Below are 14,386 nucleotides of genomic sequence, written 5' to 3'. Positions count from 1 at the left end.
ATGGCTGAGTCTGGGTCTCAGCATTCTTGACTTTCATAAGTCTGGGCTTTTCCTTCCTACCTGCCTGTTCTCTTTGGGTGACAACCAAATCATTGGAACTTTCCAAATAGATTCTGAGCCTCTCAGAAGTGGGCTAAAGTGGAGTTGCTTTGGCAAATTTCCATCACTTTTACCCCAAATGAGAACTCAGTTGTTCGTAGTCCTGCTGGGTGAGTGGAGGAGCTTTGTTCAGGCTGGAAGGCACTATACCAGTCTTCAGTTTTGGTGGCCCTTATTGGGGCCTGACAGGGTAGGTCACTGAGGGGCTTATTGGATGTGCAGTGACACCTGCTAGCTTCAGGTAGGCCCTCTCCTCTTTCACGTTTTCAAACGCTTCTTGCTTTGCTTGTAGTTAGATTGGGGCATGGCCTGGGCCTCCGTGGGAGCACACCATGCTGTCCCATCTCTGTGCCTGTCTCCTGTGTGGGACTGGGCTTGTGTCTTGGAGCCAGGGCTGGGGACAGGGGGAGGAGACTTCTGTCTTTAACACCTGAGAAAATGCCCACTGAGAAAGCCTGAGTAGGGCCCAAGTAGGGAGCCTCAGTTGGGGTTGGCATTTTCCGTGGCTCCCCAGGAAACTGAATTTGGGGTACTGGAGCCCTGCTGGGGAGGAGTGGAGTTGTTCCCTCACCTACACCCACTGGCCCCTTATCTGTAGCCTTCTACTTTGCCCTCCCTTTGTCTGCTTCTCATTTTTAGCAGTCAAGGCTCTGGGGAGGTGGTGGCCAAGGGTCCCATTTTGTATTCAGGCCTTGTGGCTTTTGTAAGCCCCACCTGCCTCCCTTGAGGAAGACTCGGTGGTTTGATTTCTTTCCCTGTGGAGTTGGGGGAATTCCGGGAGAGCGGGTAGGGCTTTCTGAGAAGTTTCCAACCCTGAACGCCCTTCCTCACAGGTACAATCCCCAGGGTGTGGCTCAGCTTCCCTCCTGGTCACACCCCTGGGCTGGGGAGGGAGTGGGCAGGAACCCGCAGGGCTGTGGTCCCAGGAAGGCTCAGATATACAGCTGGGCCCCGCTGAAGGCACCAGGAGTACTGCCTGAGACTTGCTGAACGGCAGACAGCCATACTTCACGGAGGATCCTGCTTTTAACTGAATTTTTGATATTTTGTCATTCATTTTTTTACATTAATTCTGATTTTAAAATATTCATGAAAGCACTGTTTATCTTGGTTATTGAGCATTCTGTGCCTAGTCTCTGCCTGGTGTCCTCCTTCTGTCTGCGGGCCAAGAGACAACCTTTCCTTTTCTGGCCCCACACCGGTACCTCTGGCAAGTGCTGGGCGGCGCAAGGGAGGGGAGGGCTATGGGGGGGAGTGCGGGGGGAGCTGGTGGGGTTGGGCTGCCTGCAGCGTGGGTCCTGGAGGGCTCCAGGCCTGGGAGTGTACCTGGAGGGCTCCTGGGAGGGTGCGGCCAGCGGGAGAAGCTCGGGCGCCCCCTAGTGGTCAAGGAGCCGCCCTTCGGAGGCTCCTGGGGACGCAGTCTGGGAGCCAACTACCTTATTCCCTCTTGGGGCATTCTGGAGCTACCTCCCGCTGGTCTCACCGCAGTGCCTGCCCCTCCTCCTCCGCCCCTCCTCCTCCTCCGAATGTTCCAGGACCACCAGAGCCTAAGATTGCGGTTTCCATGATAGAGAGGGTGAAGGTGGAGGGGGTGGGGTCCAGGCAGAGGTGGGGCTGGGGAGGGCACTTGTGGTCTTTGGAGGGGAATACAGCCTCGTTTTACTTACACCCTTGACTAAAGCTGTGAGTTATACAACCTGAGGAGGCTGAATGTAGGAGCCTTTGTCATTCCACCGTAAAGGCGGGTGTGTTTTCATAACCCTTCTTTGGCTTGCTTTTGTCTTAAAATTTACCTGGGGCCTCTAAACGTGCTCAGTGGTCCCATCCCCAGAGAGTCGTCTTCTTCCTGGGCCACGGGGAGACCCGGTGTAGACAGCCAGGATTGTGCCTTCCCTCACCAGGCACTGGCCCTGTCTGGCAGAGGGAGGATGGGGGACAGTGGGCTGAGAAGAGGAGTCTGAGCTGGAGTTGTCTGTTAGAGAGGGGCCGGGGTCTAACGATCCCTGCAGTGGGATCTGTCTCAAGAGTCTTTATTGCTGTTATTTCCTATTTTCACTGACTCCGGGTGGTCTGCAAGGCCAGTTGTGCATGCTAGAATGATGGTAGTCGAGAGAGAGGTTGGAGGGAGAGCTTCATAACTGAAGTGTGGCTGAGAGGTGTGCATGGGATTGAGAGAGAGCAGAGGGCTGGGCTTCTGTTCTTCAGTGGCATGGGGCTGGGGACTAGAGGGGAAAGGGAGTAGCCGTGTCCCTGACAGATGCTCTTCCATCATTCCATGCCCACATGGCTTCTCTGAGATGGTATCTTCCTTGGACATTTTTGCCTCTAAGTAACTGAATTATGAACCAAAAGTTATCTTAACAATTAGGATTAATTTCCCACTTAACTCTTTAATTTCATTTAGGAATGTACTGGGCCATTTTAAAAGTACGCTCTGTGGCTCAGTGAAGACATCAGGGATTCAAGTTCTTTCCATAATTCTGCTCTGACATCTTCAGAGTATTAGTGAAGGCTGTCCTTATGGTCACAAGATGGTTGCTGCACCTCCAGCTATCACATTCTAATAGGAAGGAAGAAACCAAAAATCTGCCACAAGAGGTTCTTGGTCCACCCAAGCAACTGATTAAAAACATCAGCTTTTCATAGCCTGCCAACGAATGAAGGCCGCCTTATCCCGACCCTAAACAAATGGGGGAACCACTGACTATGTTTTGCATACTTATCTTTTCCACATCTTGTGATTAGCCCCACTTCGCCATAACAGCTGAGTTTCAGAGAGGTCCCATTTTAGGACCAGGAAATGAGGGAGCTGGAATTCAGACTCCAATCTGTATGACTCTAGGCCTGGCTTTTTGTTTGACTTTTTGAAAATGAAAAGAATACTTATTTATGATAAGAATGTCAAACAATCCAGAACTTGGCATTTTGCTTTTTAAACAGTACATGTTCATGATAAGGATTTCAGATAGTGTAAAGGGTATGGTGAAGATCTGTCTATCGCCCCTCTTGGCAGTACCCACTGTAATTTCTGTAAGTCCTCCAGGAAATTTCCTCTGTAGTCACAAGCTCAGGCTTCTAAATATTTTATACAAATGAGGTCAACTTAGTTACCATTCTGCACTCATTTTTAAAAATTAATGCATCTTGCTAGTAATATTGCCATATGTAAAGTCTACCTTCTTTGTTCTCTTGGGTACGTTATATTGCATAAAATACAGAGGTTATTATTGTTAATTATTATTCCAGTTCTCTTCTGCTGGCCTTCATGTTATTTCTCATATATTTTTTTTTACTTTTATAACAATGATGTAAAAATAAATTCCCTTCTATGTATAGTTTTGTGGTCATATGCGAGAATTTCTTTCAGATGAAGTTTTTATCCGATTGTATATACAACATATCTATGGATATTGCCAAATTGCCCTCAAAAAGATTACACCAATGATACACGCAAATGCTTAATCTCTCATACCCACGCCAAATGGGAGTGTTATCACATTCTGGCCAATTTGATAAATAAGAAAAATAACATCTCGATGGTTGTTTTGCTTTGTAAGGTTGTGTTAAGCCAAGCTGCCTGGGTGAGAATTCCTCTTCGGTGCTTGAAAGCTGTTAGGCACATTGCTGCACCTCCCTGGACCCCAGTTTCTTCATCTGTGTAACAGCAATGGTACTGGAGTAGTTCGTTGGTAGTGAGGATTTAATAACATCGTACATGTAAATTGCTAGCGGAGTTCCTAGCTCAAAGTGAGGGCTAAGTAAATGTTTGCTATTATTATCCCGTGTATTTATTGACAATTTGAGTTTGTTTATCATTTGCTTATTCATGTCTATTTTCCGTTTTCATTGAATTCTCTTTTCCTTATTAATTTGCTAGAACTCTTTGTGTATTAATAACATGTAGCTTTTACATAAATTACCAGTATTTTTGTTTACGTTTTAATAGATTTTATTTGTTAGAGCAATTTCAGGTTCACAGCTAAATCGAGAGGAAGGTACAGAGATTTACCGTATTATTTTATTTATTTTTAAAAGATTTTATTTATTTATTTGAGGGAGGGAAGGGAAGAGAGAGAGAGAGAGAGAGAGAGAGAGAGAGACAACTTGCGTGCACATGGGTGAGGGACAGAGGAAGAGGGTCAAGCAGACTCTCTGCTGAGTGAGGAGTCTGATGCGGGGCTTGATTCCAGAACACCAAGATCCTGACCTGAGCCGGAGTCAGCTGCTTAACTGACCAAGACACCCAAGCACCTCAAGATTTTCCATAATATTGATCAATTCAGTGAATTAATGGATCCATTCATCCATTCATTCAATAAACACTTTTTGGTATGTCAAGCTCATGTCTTTTGCAAACGGCAGCCTCAACTTAAGATACAATGCCCATCAGGTTCCCTTCTGCTGGGAAGTCTTTGGTAATACCAGTGTCAGAGAGTACTCGTGAAGGAGGCCTGTCCTGGACAGGGATGTGGGACGCTGTCCAGGCACATGGTGGGCCCTGACCACCTTGAGCGGCACTGCAGTCATCCAGTCATAAAGATGTCTGCCCTGACCAGCTTGCTGTCCTCCAGGTATACCTCCCTGGCTGAGAATCCCAGACAATCCCAGTGGCTGGCTTGGACCCCGTGTGTACGGCACGAGTTTATGAGAGGTGGTAACAGAACAAGGAAGATTAGAGAAAGAAAGACAGGGAGAGACAGAGAATTGGAGAGAAGGAAGAGCGAGAATGGGAAAAGATGGAGAACAGAGACAGCGAAGAGAAAAAAATCTAGGATGACCAACTTGCCCTGGTTTTCCTGGTTTTAGTCTCCAAGACTCGTGGCCTAGAGATCCCCACAGACTCAGGAATATGGAAACTGCCAGCCACCCGCAAGGAGGCACAATGAGGGAGAGATAGAATGTGGAAGGGAGAGCAAAGAGGCAGACACGGAGAGATGATGGATTCCCCTGCAGGGGCTCCTGTTGCCGAAGTCCACAGACAGTTGTCTAAACAGCAGACACATACTATCTCACTGTTTTGGATGTGAGAGGTCCCAGATGAAGGTGTCGGTTGAGTCAGTTCCTTCCAGGGGCCACGAGGGAAGGATCTGTTCTAGGCCTCTCTCCTTGGCTTGTAGAGGGGCTTTTTCTTGTGTCCTCATATTATCTTGCCTTTGTGCATGTCTGCCTCACATTCCAAATTTCCCCTGGTAAGGACACCCATCAAATTGGATTAGAGGCCACTCTAATGACCTTTGTTTAACTTGATTTTCTCCGTAAAGATCCTGTCTCCATATGAGGGCACATTCTGTGGTGTTGGAGGCTTAGACTTCAACAGAAGAATTTGGGGGATACAAGTCAGCTCTTAACTGATGGGAAGTCAGAGAGACACCTAGAGGACAGGGACGGAGGTAGAGTGAGAGGAGTCCAAGGCAGGAAGGAGAGAGGCAGGTGACTGTGAGGGGACCGAGGATCAGGAGTGACCACACCACATCCAGTTTATTCTCCGGACAGCTGGCTTCTGTCCATAATCTAGTTCTCTCCCGGCTACATCCCACCTCCACTCTCCATCCTGGCCCAAGGTCCTCCCTGGAGCCTTGTGTCCTCCCATTGCAGACCCCATGTGTGGTTTGGTCCCACCTGTAGTTCCCAAGTGGTGTCCCCTCAGAGCCCTAGTGCCACTTCTGTCTCTCTGCAGTGTCCCTGAGCCCATGGACTACGGCATGCTGTCCTGTGTGTCCATCTCTGGCATGCATACCTGCTCCTATGGGGTGCGTCCAGGGACCACCTCTCCCCTTGGCCACTGGACTCAGAATCTTATTCTTCTCAGTGCATTTGTGAGTCAACATTCCCGTCATTTCCTGCCTCCCATCTTCAGACCTAGCCAGGTTATCAGTGTTGTAATCTTGTTTGCTGGGATTCACTTACCAGCTGGTTTGTCCAAAAAGAAATCATTCCAACCTGCAGACCTTGCTCAGCTTCTCTGACTTTGTTTATAGGCTTTGGGAAGTGCTGGGCATGTTTATAGTCAGTTTCTGAAATATTGGGTGCAAAATATTGGGTTTGGTCTAAGACCAAGCCTTGGTGCTGAGTTTCATCCCATTTAGCCTGGATCTTCGCAATGATAGATGGATTCTATGGGTCCAGCCAAGTTTCTCTGCTAGCCTCTCCCTCTTCATTATTGCTGTTTTCTCTCCCAACCTCTCAGTTCATCCATGGAGATTCCCATCCATCTATTTACATACCTGTTACCATCATTCATATTCTTTCCATCCATCAATCATCCAACCATCCATCCATCCATCCATTATCTCTCTACCCATTAATCTATTCACAATCCATCTGTTAGTCATCTGTCTCCCTACATATCCATTATTCATCATTCACCACAATCCAGACACTTATCTGTCTACCCAATTTCATCACTTAACCCATCCCCATCTAACTACCATCATTCTTCCATCCATTCATTTATCTTCTCATCTACTGTCCATCATTGATTCTCCCTCCATCCCATCCAACCATCTATCCATCCATCCACCAATCCACCTACCCACCCACCCATCCATCCATTCATTCTGTCCCATCTATCCCAACCCTCCATCTATCAATTTAGCAAGGATGCTCTATATTTTGGTACTATGACAAGGAAGGCCTTAGGTCTTGAAAACCAGAGATAAGTAATAAACTTTTTCTATCCTTAGAGCTCTCCCCCAAGTGGGGCGGGAGGAGGTGATGGAATGAAAGCAAAATGAAACAGCTCTCCAAAGCTCTACAACATCAGTAAGCTCATCAGGGTACCATGGGAACCCAGAGTGGGGGAAAAACTCACTAAATTTCTGAAGCTCAGAATTCTGAATCATGCCTGCTCTTCTGCTGTCAGCCACTTAACCCCACACTACTCTTCTCTGATCCCATCATCTTTCCAGTATTCTAAGTCCCAGTGTTCTCGCTTCCTGAAATGCACCAACCCAAACCTAGAGAGCTCCTGCTTATCCTTTAGATCCATCTCAAATGGGAATATTCCAGAAAAATGTCATATGAGTGACAGCTGACCAATGACACATGCATGTTAGTTATAGATGTTAATGATCTGGGCAGCTAACCCAGATGTCATTACACCTGGGACGGAGGGCTTGCCCAAGATGACTTGTCAGGTGAAGGAGGGAGGCAGAAGGGCTGCCTCCTCTGTGCATTTTTAGGTTTGGCCTCATGGTGTCGCCATTAGGCTTCTGGTGCTTTCACAAATCCTAGGTTTTTTTTTTGTTTTTTGTTTTTTTTCTTCCTGCCTTGGGAAAAATGATCTGGCTAAGGAACCTGTGTGGATCAGCACCCCCCACCTCCACCCACCAACTCTGGGGTGTCAAACACCTCATGCTGTTTCCCCATCCAGGGACCGAGAGGCGATCCTGGTTTTCACATCTTCTCCTTTGGTGTGCTAGGTCCATTCCATGGGTCACAGCTGCTTTGGCCATGGCTCAGAGTAGGGAACTTTACACCAACTGCCTTCTCTTCTCAGCCTCCTCTGACTCCCCTGCACAGTTAGTGCTTCTATCTTCTGGGGTCCCACAACACAAGCTGGATTTACTGGATCTGGGCTCTGATATGGGCAGGACTGGGAACCAAAGGCCCCTTGTTTGTGGTGGGAACATCAGGAACCGGGAGGTGGGGTAGGTCCAGCCACCTGTGAAAGCAGTCTGGAACAAACTGGAACTGCTACTTGGGGTTAAGGCTTGAAACACCTGCGTCCCTAAGAAGGCAAGTGGTGCAGAGAAGGCTGGGAAGACAGTTCTTGGGCCGGGCCCTGGGCCAATGACCGAATGGGCCCTGTCTTCCATACTGGCATTTCAAAAGCTCTAACCTGCCATTGCAAAGCTTGTTTTGGGGATGCGCACTTTGGAAGGCAGGATGGGAGCCATGACAAGGTCTGGAAAGGTGGGGATGGGCATGGGAAATGAACACAGTGAGAACAACAAAGAAAACAGAATGTCTACTACGGACTAAAATTCCAAAGGACTGGGAAAAACTAATCATAAGAAGAGTGAGAATTAGAGGAGGAGTCAAGATGGCGGAGAAGTAGCAAGCTGAGACTGCTTCAGCTAGCCGGAGATCAGCTAGATAGCTTATCTAAAGATTGCAAACACCTGAAAATCCATCGGCAGATCGAAGAGAAGAAGAACAGCAATTCTGGAAACAGAAAAACAACCACTTTCTGAAAGGTAGGACCGGCGGAGAAGTGAATCCAAAGCGACGGGAAGATAGACCCCGGGGGGAGGGGCCGGCTCCCGGCAAGCGGCGGAGCAACCGCGCACAAAATCAGGACTTTTAAAAGTCTGTTCCGCGGAGGGACATCGCTCCAGAGGCTAAACCGGAGCGAAGCCCACGCGGGGTCAGCGTGGCCTCAGGTCCCGCAGGGTCACAGAAGGATCGGGGGTGTCTGAGTGTCGCAGAGCTTGCGGGTATTGGAACGGGAAAGCCGGCTACAGAGACAGAGCCGACAGTAAGCTCGCAGCTCCGTGTTACCTTGAACCGGTCGCAGGCTCGGTGAGCTCGGAGCGCAGCCGGAGGTCAGGCAGACGGGAGTAACTGGGCGCTGTTCTCTGAGGGCGCACTGAGGAGTGGGGCCCTGGGCTCTCGGCTCCTCCGGGCCGGAGACCAGGAGGCCGCCATTTGTATTCCCGTCCTCTGGAACTCTACGGAAAGCGCTCAGGGAACAAAAGCTCCTGAAAGCAAACCCGAGCGGATTACTCACCCCGGCCCCGGGTAAGGGCGGTGTAATTCCGCCTGGGGCAAAGACACTTGAAAATCACTACAACAGGCCCCTCCCCCAGAAGATCAACAAGAAATCCAGCCGAGACCAAGCTCACCTACCAAGGAGTGCGGTTTCAATACCAAGGAGAGCAGCAGAATTCCAGAGGAGGAGAAAGCCAAGCACGGAACTCATGGCTTTTTTCCTGTGATTTTTTTTAGTCTTGCAGTTAATTTAATTTTTTCTTTTTCATTTTTTTTTTTTTTTTTCTCGCCTTCGGGTAAAATTTTTTTTTTTTTTTTAACTGTTACCTTTTTCTTTTTTAACGATTTTTTACTAGTTTATCTAATATATATATATATTTTTTTACATTTTTCTTAGGTGTTTTCTTTTTTAAAAAAAAATTCTTTTTTTTTTTTTTTTTTTTTTTTTTTTTTTTTTTTCTTTTTTCTTTCTTCCTTTTTGAACCTCTTTTTATCCCCTTTCTCCCCACTCACGATTTTGGATCTCTTCTAATTTGGCTAAAGCATATTTTCCTGGGGTTGTTGCCACCCTTTTAGTATTTTACTTGCCCCTTCATTTACTCTTATCTGGACAAAATGACAAGACGTAAAAATTCACCACAAAAAAAAGAACAAGAGGCAGTACCGAAGGCTAGGGACCTAATCAATACAGACATCGGTAATATGTCAGATCTAGAGTTCAGAATGACAATTCTCAAGGTTCTAGCCGGGCTCGAAAAAGGCATGGAAGATATTAGAGAAACCCTCTCGAGAGATATAAAAGCCCTTTCTGGAGAAATAAAAGAACTAAAATCTAACCAAGTTGAAATCAAAAAAGCTATTAATGAGGTGCAATCAAAAATGGAGGCTCTCACTGCTAGGATAAATGAGGCAGAAGAAAGAATTAGTGATATAGAAGACCAAATGACAGAGAATAAAGAAGCTGATCAAAAGAGGGACAAACAGCTACTGGACCACGAGGGGAGAATTCGAGAAATAAGTGACACCATAAGACGAAACAACATTAGAATAATTGGGATTCCAGAAGAAGAAGAAAGTGAGAGGGGAGCAGAAGGTATACTGGAGAGAATTATTGGGGAGAATTTCCCCAATATGGCAAAGGGAACAAGCATCAAAATTCAGGAGGTTCAGAGAATGCCCCTCAAAATAAATAAGAATAGGCCCACACCCCGTCACATAATAGTAAAATTTACAAGTCTCAATGACAAAGAGAAAATCCTGAAAGCAGCCCGGGAAAAGAAGTCTGTAACATACAATGGTAAAAATATTAGATTGGCAGCTGACTTATCCACAGAGACCTGGCAGGCCAGAAAGAGCTGGCATGATATTTTCAGAGCACTAAACGAGAAAAACATGCAGCCAAGAATACTATATCCAGCTAGGCTATCATTGAAAATAGAAGGAGAGATTAAAATCTTCCAGGACAAACAACAACTGAAAGAATTTGCAAATACCAAACCAGCTCTACAGGAAATATTGAAAGGGGTCCTCTAAGCAAAGAGAGAGCCTACAAGTGGTAGATCAGAAAGGAACAGAGACCATATACAGTAACAGTCACCTTACAGGCAATACAATGGCACTAAATTCATATCTCTCAATAGTTACCCTGAATGTGAATGGGCTAAATGCCCCTGTCAAAAGACACAGGGTATCAGAATGGATAAAAAAACAAAACCCATCTATATGTTGCCTCCAAGAAACACATTTTAAGCCCGAAGACACCTCCAGATTTAAAGTGAGGGGGTGGAAAAGAATTTACCATGCTAATGGACATCAGAAGAAAGCAGGAGTGGCAATCCTTATATCAGATCAATTAGATTTTAAGCCAAAGACTGTAATAAGAGATGAGGAAGGACACTATATCATACTCAAAGGGTCTGTCCAACAAGAAGATTTAACAATTTTAAATATCTATGCCCCCAACGTGGGAGCAGCCAACTATATAAACCAATTAATAACAAAATCAAAGAAACACATAAACAACAATACAATAATAGTAGGGGACTTTAATATTCCCCTCACTGAAATGGACAGGTCATCCAAGCAAAAGATCAGCAAGGAAATAAAGGCCTTAAATGACACACTGGACCAGATGGACATCACAGATATATTCAGAATATTTCATCCCAAAGCAACAGAATACACATTCTTCTCTAGTGCACATGGTACATTCTCCAGAATAGATCACATCCTCGGTCCTAAATCAGGACTCAACCGGTATCAAAAGATTGGGATCATTCCCTGCATATTTTCAGACCACAATGCTCTAAAGCTAGAACTCAACCACAAAAGGAAGTTTGGAAAGAACCCAAATACATGGAGACTAAACAGTATCCTTCTAAAGAATGAATGGGTCAACCGGGAAATTAAAGAAGAATTGAAAAAAATCATGGAAACAAATGATAATGAAAATACAACGGTTCAAAATCTGTGGGACACAACAAAGGCAGTCCTGAGAGGAAAATATATAGCGGTACAAGCCTTTCTCAAGAAACAAGAAAGGTCTCAGGTACACAACCTAACCCTACACCTAAAGGAGCTGGAGAAGGAACAAGAAAGAAACCCTAAGCCCAGCAGGAGAAGAGAAATCATAAAGATCAGAGCAGAAATCAATGAAATAGAAACCAAAAAAACAATAGAACAAATCAACGAAACTAGGAGCTGGTTCTTTGAAAGAATTAATAAAATTGATAAACCCCTGGCCCGACTTATCAAAAAGAAAAGAGAAAGGACCCAAATAAATAAAATCATGAATGAAAGAGGAGAGATCACAACTAACACCAAGGAAATACAAACTATTATAAGAACATACTATGAGCAACTCTACGGCAATAAATTTGACAATCTGGAAGAAATGGATGCATTCCTAGAAACATATAAACTACCACAACTGAACCATGAAGAAATAGAAAGCCTGAACAGACCCATAACCAGTAAGGAGATTGAAACAGTCATTAAAAATCTCCAAACAAACAAAAGCCCAGGGCCAGACGGCTTCCCGGGGGAATTCTACCAAACATTTAAAGAAGAACTAATTCCTATTCTCCTGAAACTGTTCCAAAAAATAGAAATGGAAGGAAAACTTCCAAACTCATTTTATGAGGCCAGCATCACCTTGATCCCAAAACCAGACAAGGATCCCACCAAAAAAGAGAGCTATAGACCGATATCCTTGATGAACACAGATGCGAAAATACTCAACAAAATACTAGCCAATCGGATTCAACAGTACATTAAAAAGATTATTCACCACGACCAAGTGGGATTTATTCCAGGGCTGCAAGGTTGGTTCAACATCCGCAAATCAGTCAATGTGATACAACACATCAATAAAAGTAAGAACAAGAACCATATGATACTCTCAATAGATGCTGAAAAAGCATTTGACAAAGTACAACATCCCTTCCTGATCAAAACTCTTCAAAGTGTAGGGATAGAGGGCACATACCTCAATATCATCAAAGCCATCTATGAAAAACCCACCGCAAATATCATTCTCAATGGAGAAAAACTGAAAGCTTTTCCGCTAAGGTCAGGAACACGGCAGGGATGTCCATTATCACCACTGCTATTCAACATCGTACTAGAGGTCCTAGCCTCAGCAATCAGACAACAAAAGGAAATTAAAGGCATCCAAATCGGCAAAGAAGAAGTCAAATTATCACTCTTTGCAGATGATATGATACTCTATGTGGAAAACCCAAAAGACTCCACTCCAAAACTGCTAGAACTTATACAGGAATTCAGTAAAGTGTCAGGATATAAAATCAATGCACAGAAATCAGTTGCATTTCTCTACACCAACAGCAAGACAGAAGAAAGAGATATTAAGGAGTCAATCCCATTTACAATTGCATCCAAAACCATAAGATACCTAGGAATAAACCTAACCAAAGAGACACAGAATCTATACTCAGAAAACTATAAAGTACTCATGAAAGAAATTGAGGAAGACACAAAGAAATGGAAAAATGTTCCATGCTCCTGGATTGGAAGAATAAATATTGTGAAAATGTCTATGCTACCTAAAGCAATCTACACATTTAATGCAATTCCTATCAAAGTACCATCCATCTTTTTCAAAGAAATGGAACAAATAATTCTAAAATTTATATGGAACCAGAAAAGACCTCGAATAGCCAAAGGGATATTGAAAAAGAAAGCCAACGTTGGTGGCATCACAATTCCGGACTTCAAGCTCTATTACAAAGCTGTCATCATCAAGACAGCATGGTACTGGCACAAAAACAGACACATAGATCAATGGAACAGAATAGAGAGCCCAGAAATAGACCCTCAACTCTATGGTCAACTAATCTTCGACAAAGCAGGAAAGAATGTCCAATGGAAAAAAGACAGCCTTTTCAATAAATGGTGCTGGGAAAATTGGACAGCCACATGCAGAAAAATGAAATTGGACCATTTCCTTACACCACACACAAAAATAGACTCAAAATGGATGAAGGACCTCAATGTACGAAAGGAATCCATCAAAATCCTTGAGGAGAACACGGGCAGCAACCTCTTCGACCTCTGCCGCTGCAACATCTTCCTAGGAACAACGCAAAAGGCAAGGGAAGCAAGGGAAAAAATGAACTACTGGGATTTCATCAAGATCAAAAGCTTTTGCACAGCAAAGGAAACAGTTAACAAAATCAAAAGACAACTGACAGAATGGGAGAAGATATTTGCAAACGACATATCAGATAAAGGACTAGTGTCCAGAATCTATAAAGAACTTAGCAAACTCAACACCCAAAGAACAAATAATCCAATCAAGAAATGGGCAGAAGACATGAACAGACATTTCTGCAAAGAAGACATCCAGATGGCCAACAGACACATGAAAAAGTGCTCCATATCACTTGGCATCAGGGAAATACAAATCAAAACCACAATGAGATATCACCTCACACCAGTCAGAATGGCTAAAATCAACAAGTCAGGAAATGACAGATGCTGGCGAGGATGCGGAGAAAGGGGAACCCTCCTACACTGTTGGTGGGAATGCAAGCTGGTGCAGCCACTCTGGAAAACAGCATGGAGGTTCCTCAAAATGTTGAAAATAGAACTGCCCTATGACCCAGCAATTGCACTATTGGGTATTTACCCTAAAGATACAAATGTAGTGATCCAAAGGGACACATGCACCCGAATGTTTATAGCAGCAATGTCCACAATAGCCAAACTATGGAAAGAACCTAGATGTCCATCAACAGATGAATGGATCAAGAAGATGTGGTATATATACACAATGGAATACTATGCAGCCATCAAAAGAAATGAAATCTTGCCATTTGCAACAACATGGATGGAACTAGAGCGTATCATGCTTAGCGAAATAAGTCAAGCAGAGAAAGACAACTATCATATGATCTCCCTGATATGAGGAAGTGGTGATGCAACATGGAGGCTTAAGTGGGTAGAAGAATAAATGAAACAAGATGGGATTGGGAGGGAGACAAACCATAAGTGACTCTTAATCTCACAAAACAAACTGAGGGTTGCCGGGGGGAGGGGGTTGGGGAGAAGGGGG

This window comes from Mustela lutreola, chromosome 4 (assembly GCF_030435805.1).
Source record: "Mustela lutreola isolate mMusLut2 chromosome 4, mMusLut2.pri, whole genome shotgun sequence".
In the NCBI taxonomy this organism is placed as follows: Eukaryota; Metazoa; Chordata; class Mammalia; order Carnivora; family Mustelidae; genus Mustela; species Mustela lutreola.
This window is presented reverse-complemented; position numbering follows the sequence as displayed.